The following is a 6,037-nucleotide window of genomic DNA, read 5'->3' as shown; positions in this document are numbered from 1 at the left end:
ATAGGTGGGAGAGGGAGGAGATTACTTCAATTTATTTGAAGACTTTTCTGTAGTCTGTGATTTCTAAGTTGCTGGTGATCAAAACCAAGCGTTAACTGCATTATCCAAAGCCCAGTTTCTAAAGTTAGAAAGATTATTGCTAATGCATTTTCTGTTTTTAAGCTAAGGCTTACTTTCCCTGCAGGACACCAAGGTTTAAGTGTTTGTTCCAGTATGTTATTTTCTACCTTGGTTTGATTGGCAAATCTCCAGATATTTGTGTTGAGGTGAGATCCTTCTGAAATCTATGTACTTACCTGCATAGGGTGGACAAGCTTGCTTTTCCTGGGAACCTTGAAGGCTCACAAATCAGAGGCTGAAGAAGTCCACAAATTATTTTGTCTTGTAGAGCTGTATGTCATGTCACATAGCATAAAGGGCTCATCGGGAGGGTAGTGTAAAATTCAGACACATGTATTATCCAGTATATTTTTGGAAGGGGGTTTATTCACTTTTTTAATAATCATTAATTTCCATATCTCACAGATGGTGAAATGAATTCATATTAACCTAATTGTTAACATGTCTGATGGAAATAAAGACTACCACTGTTTTGACGATTTTAATGTGTCTGTGGAATTCATTCCTTGGAATCAGTTACATGACATGCATAACTGCTTTGTGACGTATGACAAATTGTTTCCACGATAATTGTTTGGTGCTTCACTTTTTTTTTTCAGTATTTAGTTACGTTTCTTTGCCTTTGAATCTTTTTTGCCTGAAGTTTTGGGTTTTTTTTGTCATAGGTTGTAAATAACTACATCAGAATGTTAGCATGTTGCAGGTGATTTTTCATGTAATAATTAACATGAGATAGGTGGGAGTAGTTTTACTCCACGCCTTTCATTTTTCATGAACAAAATGAAACTTTTATTAAGCTGATTTACAAGTTTTACCAGTAACTTAATTTTTTTTTTTTTTTTAAAGGAATATTCAGAGGAAATGTGTATACGGAGTTTAGGTGCAGGATCTTTGAAGTATGATCTTTATCATAGAATCTTCTGACATTGATTCAGGACAAGGTAATTCCAGACATCTAACATCCAAAGAACAAAGATGATGCAGGTCACACTCCAGCTCTAAAAGAATAGTTTTTTTTGTCAAATTGACTGTTTCTTCGAATCGGCGTTTACAAAGTGCATGAATACCTTTCTGGTTCAGTTTGATTTATATATAAAGGAATAAATGAACATGCATAATTTTTTGCAAATTATCTTTTCGTAGTCACTCTAAAGGGGATGACTGCACTTCCTAGATGAAACAGTAGAGGGAAGCATAACATAGATAATAGAGATTTACTTGGCTTTAAGGACAGTGCTCATGGCAGCTTCATGGTTATGGGGTGGGACTTCTTGTGTGTTGGTTTTTTTTTCCTACTTTAAAAAAAAAAAGGTTTGGAAGTATCTGTCACTTAGACATCCCTGTATTCTTAGCATTTATAGTTCAGCAGTGAAAGAATGAAATGTTACTTAAGTATGAAGTAGCACTTCTTTTAAGATGCGAATTTTCTGATCCAGAAAAAGAAACAACAGCACTAGCACGTCATTCAGGCCAACACACACACAGACTATGCAATAAGCACAAATTCAGGTTGTGTGGTTGCATAAGAAAAGCATGCATTAGCTATAGAATTCCAGGGACTGTCAGGTAAGTTAATCACAGCTGTTTTAAGAGAAGCATAAAATGAAGCAACTTCAAAATGCTGAATTGAGACTTAAAATGCATAATATGTCAGCTGTCATAGCAGATAGACTGGAAAAATGTACAGACAGTATAAATGGGTCTATTTGGTTGGTAAAAAGAATAGATATAATGATTAGGATGTTGGATTAAGATAAGTCACTAAGTAGGAGAAATTGGAAGAGCCTGGTTTAAGAAGAAAACTATGTTGTAGGTTAAATTTCAACTTTCCTAATGGAGAAGAGTTCTGCAATGCCTGCAAAGGTATTTCTTTGTTGTCGTGAAATCTGAAGTCAGCATATTTTTCTTCCCCTGCAACACTCTCCTGTGAATCTGCTGTCCAGTAATTTGCTTGTTTATCTATTAAGCTTTGCCTTTCTTCATCCCTCCTGTTTGGAGCAAGAGAAGCTCCACTGCACCACCGCAGTAGGTCTGTATCAAGAACCTAGAAGTGCTCAGAGCTTTGAATCTTTGTTTTGAGAATGGTACGGGTAAAGAAGCAGATTCCCTGGGGAAGATCAGTGAGTTTGCAGGTTAAGTTTCTCCTACAAGGACAGGTTGAGAGAGCTGAGGCTGTCCAGCCTGTAGAAGAGAAGGCTCAGAGGGGATCTGGGAGCCTTTTGAGTATCTAAAGGGGTCTGTAATAAGGAAGAGGATAGGTTCTTAGCACGGTCTGTTGTGATGGGACAAAGGAAAATGGTTTCAAACTAAAAAGGGGGGAGAAATAGATTAGACGTAAAGAAGTTACAATCAAGGTGATGAGGTACTGAAACAGGTTACCCAGAGATGTGGATGCCCCATCCCTGGAGATGTCCAGGGTCAGGCTGGAAGGGACTCTGAGCAACATGATTGAACTGTCAGTGTCTGTTCATTGCAGGGGAGTTGGACTGGATGGCCTTTAAATGTTCCTTCCAACTCAAATGATTCCAGGTATGTATTCAAAATACTTGTCTTGGTACAAAATGAGATCTGTTAGAAGCTAGGTTAACGTGGCCTGGCTTGTTATTTCTGATACATGTCTAGATAATTGTTAACGTAAGTTGGAGCAGAATGAGTGGGATTCCCTGCTTTTGCTTGTGATGGCATGTGCCATGTTCCATTGCTTTCAGACTCAAGCATTTGTTCTGTTGAAACACATGCAGCTCCCGTCATTCTTTCTCAAACACACAGAGACCATGAATTTTAACAGTTCTGACAAATTCAAACTGTGTCCCACAGGAGAAGACTTATACGTTTTTAAAGTGATTTTTTTTTACTGAATTACTGTGTAATATTGTGTAAAAGTTGCAGATTCTGGCTGAGGAGTGGGAGGTGACTAAAACACAGTACTTAATTGCACAGGTGTGGTAGAGAAGACAAGTATGGGACGCTTGGGGACAGCCCAAGGGCCTGACTTCCTGGGCAAGTGGTGTGCCTGTGGTGCATTCCAAGCTTAGCAAAGCTGTCCTGGTGTTTCAGGGGTAGCAATGCTGATGTTCTTGTTAGACTGTCACAAGATGCTTTCAAGTGAGTTTTGGCAGGACACAACAGAAATTTAGGAGTGGGAGAGCCATATGGGGTTGAACTGGTGACAAAACAAACATTTGTGATTGTTTCCAGTCGAATGAGTTCTACTGGAATCTGTTTTCAAAGTACAAGGTGTCTTTGAATCTAGGGTAAAATGAAATATGGGCTGTGAAAAAGACCACAGTCTTTTGTGTCTCTCTGCCTGGGAGGTAGAGGACATGAATGTCCTGGGCAGTAAGTATTCAAACCTAAAAAATGAACCCAATTTCTGATTCTCTGGTGCTGACTGGAACTTGATCGTAGATTATCATTAATGTGGTGCAGAGAGATGGAAAGACTGTGACCCTGAATACAGTAAATGTTCTTCAAACTTCTGTGACTCTCCTTCCAAGAAGCCTCAACGAGAAGAAGCAAAATAAGAACTGAATCTCGTTGCCAAAGTTTGGATGCAGATGCACTCTCTCGAGAAAGCAATGGCCTGGTCTTGAACATTCATTGCTCGTGTCAGTACTCGAGTGATGCAGCACAAGGGTGTGCTGGCCTCTAAATGGATTTTGCATCAGATCCAATGATGTTGCTGGCAGGATGGGGCTCTGCTGGCTGGAGCGATGGCTGTGCTGTGTGAGGGGTGGCAGTCCCCAGGTACTGAGCGGCCTGCAGCCAGCACCATGCTGGTGTTCCTGAACACTAAGAGGCAGCTATGGAGCACCATGTTCCAGAGATGGCTGAGGGCAAAGGATTGCCACTGCCAGAGGTGGTGCTGTGTCACACTGAGAGCAGCAATGTGCCTCCTCTGTCCTGAAGGAGTTCTGCTTACTTGACTGTGAGGGATCAGAGCTTCTTTCCATGTTGTAAGGATCTGTGTAAGGATGAGGAAGTCATCCAGAGCCAGCAGGACAGATGTGCTAGCATTGCTCTCTCCTGCAAGCTATTAAAACAGCCTTGCCAGCTGGGAGGTTGTAATCAAAGTATCTTTGTATAAATCCTACATTGTTACCACCTGGCAGACGTAATGAACTGAAAAGTTCATTTTTGAAGATAGCTACATGAATCACTAAATGCTGAATGAATTTAAAAGGAATATTCATTCCTTTTAAGTAGATTTGCTTTGTTTTGAGCAACCTCACCCCTGGTGTTATTTGAATAAATAAACAACTGCATGCTGTTCTCAGGATGCAGGCATGGAGCGCACTGTTAGCAGCTAGCGCCCTGCATATTGCACTTGGCTACAGAATGCTGTGCAAAAAAAAAAATTCGGAGATATTTGCAAGATAAGCCAAAAACATTGTCCTAAATTCCGTGGGGTTTGTGTCCTCTCTAGGCTAAAGCCTAGGAATAAATTTTTTCTCTGTCTTCTTAGATCCTGGCAGCTTGAAGTCCCTGTGGCTGTGCAGCACAGTTTTGCCTCCTTGAAGAAGGAAGAGCAGTGTGAGAGAACCGGAGCCGCCAACCCAGTGCCCTGCAGCTGCTCTTTCTCTTCACAGGTAGGACAGAAAACACCCAGGATCAGATCCCCTGGAGGAGAGGGATTTTTCTCCCTCTCCTCCTTTTCTGTCATCAGGCAAGAAACCACTGAAGCCCCATATGTTTTGAAGTCCCTTATCTTTGCTGCAAGATGTGCAACGTCTGTGAAGCCCTACTGCAGGAGAAGCAGGTGCAAAGACAGGTTTGTGCCGACAGCTCCTGGTCTTGAAGTGATGTCTTCCACCTCCTCCCGAGGGCCCGGCAGCCCTGCCGGAGCCCAGCCGTCTTGCCGCGTCTCCCACTAGGTGGCACCGCAGCCCGGCTCCCTTGCTACACACAGTGCGGCTCTGCCTTAAGTCTCTGTCCACGCATGCTCAAGTTAAAGAGAAAAAGCAAACAGAGGGGGAAAGAAGCCCAACAGCTCGCTTGCACACGCACGGAATAAAATAAATAGCTGAAGGTTGCGTGTTGCATAAGCAGCCTCGGAGCCCCCTGGTGCACCTCCAAGTCAAACAGCACTTTGGTGCTTGCAACTTTCTCTCTGGATAGGATGACAATGTTTTCCCACTTTGTTAGCTCTGCAAATGTTTGCTCTAGATATTATCAATGGGCATATTTTATTTAAAGGAGGATATTAACATTTAAAACAAAAAACCTCTTCCCCTGGCTGTAAACAAACACAACAGTCTGGCAGTAAAACACAGGCGGAAATCAGGGCTAGCAGTTCACTTGTGCATTTTACAGCAGAAGCGGAGTGGAGAATGCCCTGGGGCTGCACCGTGCCATGGGGGAGGGAGAGAGTGCACAGGGTGCAGCCTGTGTTCCGTCTCTGTACATTGTGGAGTGGGAGATGGCTCACCATCGCCTGTCATCTGGTGCTGTGTGCTGCTGTGGGGTTAGGTAAGGACCTGAGCTGCCCACAGGCTCTGCAGCCTGGATCAGTCTTTGTGTGAGATCTTTGCAGGGGCAAAGCCCCTTCTGCTTTGGCCCAGAAGTTGCTGTAGGTTGGGGGCTTGGGTGCTGAGCTGCTGCTACCTCTGCAGAAGAACACAACAAAGCACACCTGTAGTCCATCAGAGAAAGGAGAAACGTAATGCCAATGAATGTTTGTACAGCCATGGAAATGGTGTGCTTTCCTCATCTGCTGTACTTAGTGTATATAAAAAAAGAGACTGTGTCTAGCAAAAATTCTCATAGATGAGACATGTTTAGTCAGAATAGGCTGTAGGATATAGGTGCATCTTGTCCTGGGTGCCATTAGAAGTTGGGCTTCTTTTCAAATTATTCTTTTGCTCTAATACTGTAAAATGGCCTTATGTTGCAGGAACCATCAGTGTGAAAAGTGAGG

This window comes from Tetrao urogallus, assembly GCF_951394365.1.
Source record: "Tetrao urogallus genome assembly, chromosome: 5".
Taxonomy (NCBI): Eukaryota; Metazoa; Chordata; class Aves; order Galliformes; family Phasianidae; genus Tetrao; species Tetrao urogallus.
This window is presented reverse-complemented; position numbering follows the sequence as displayed.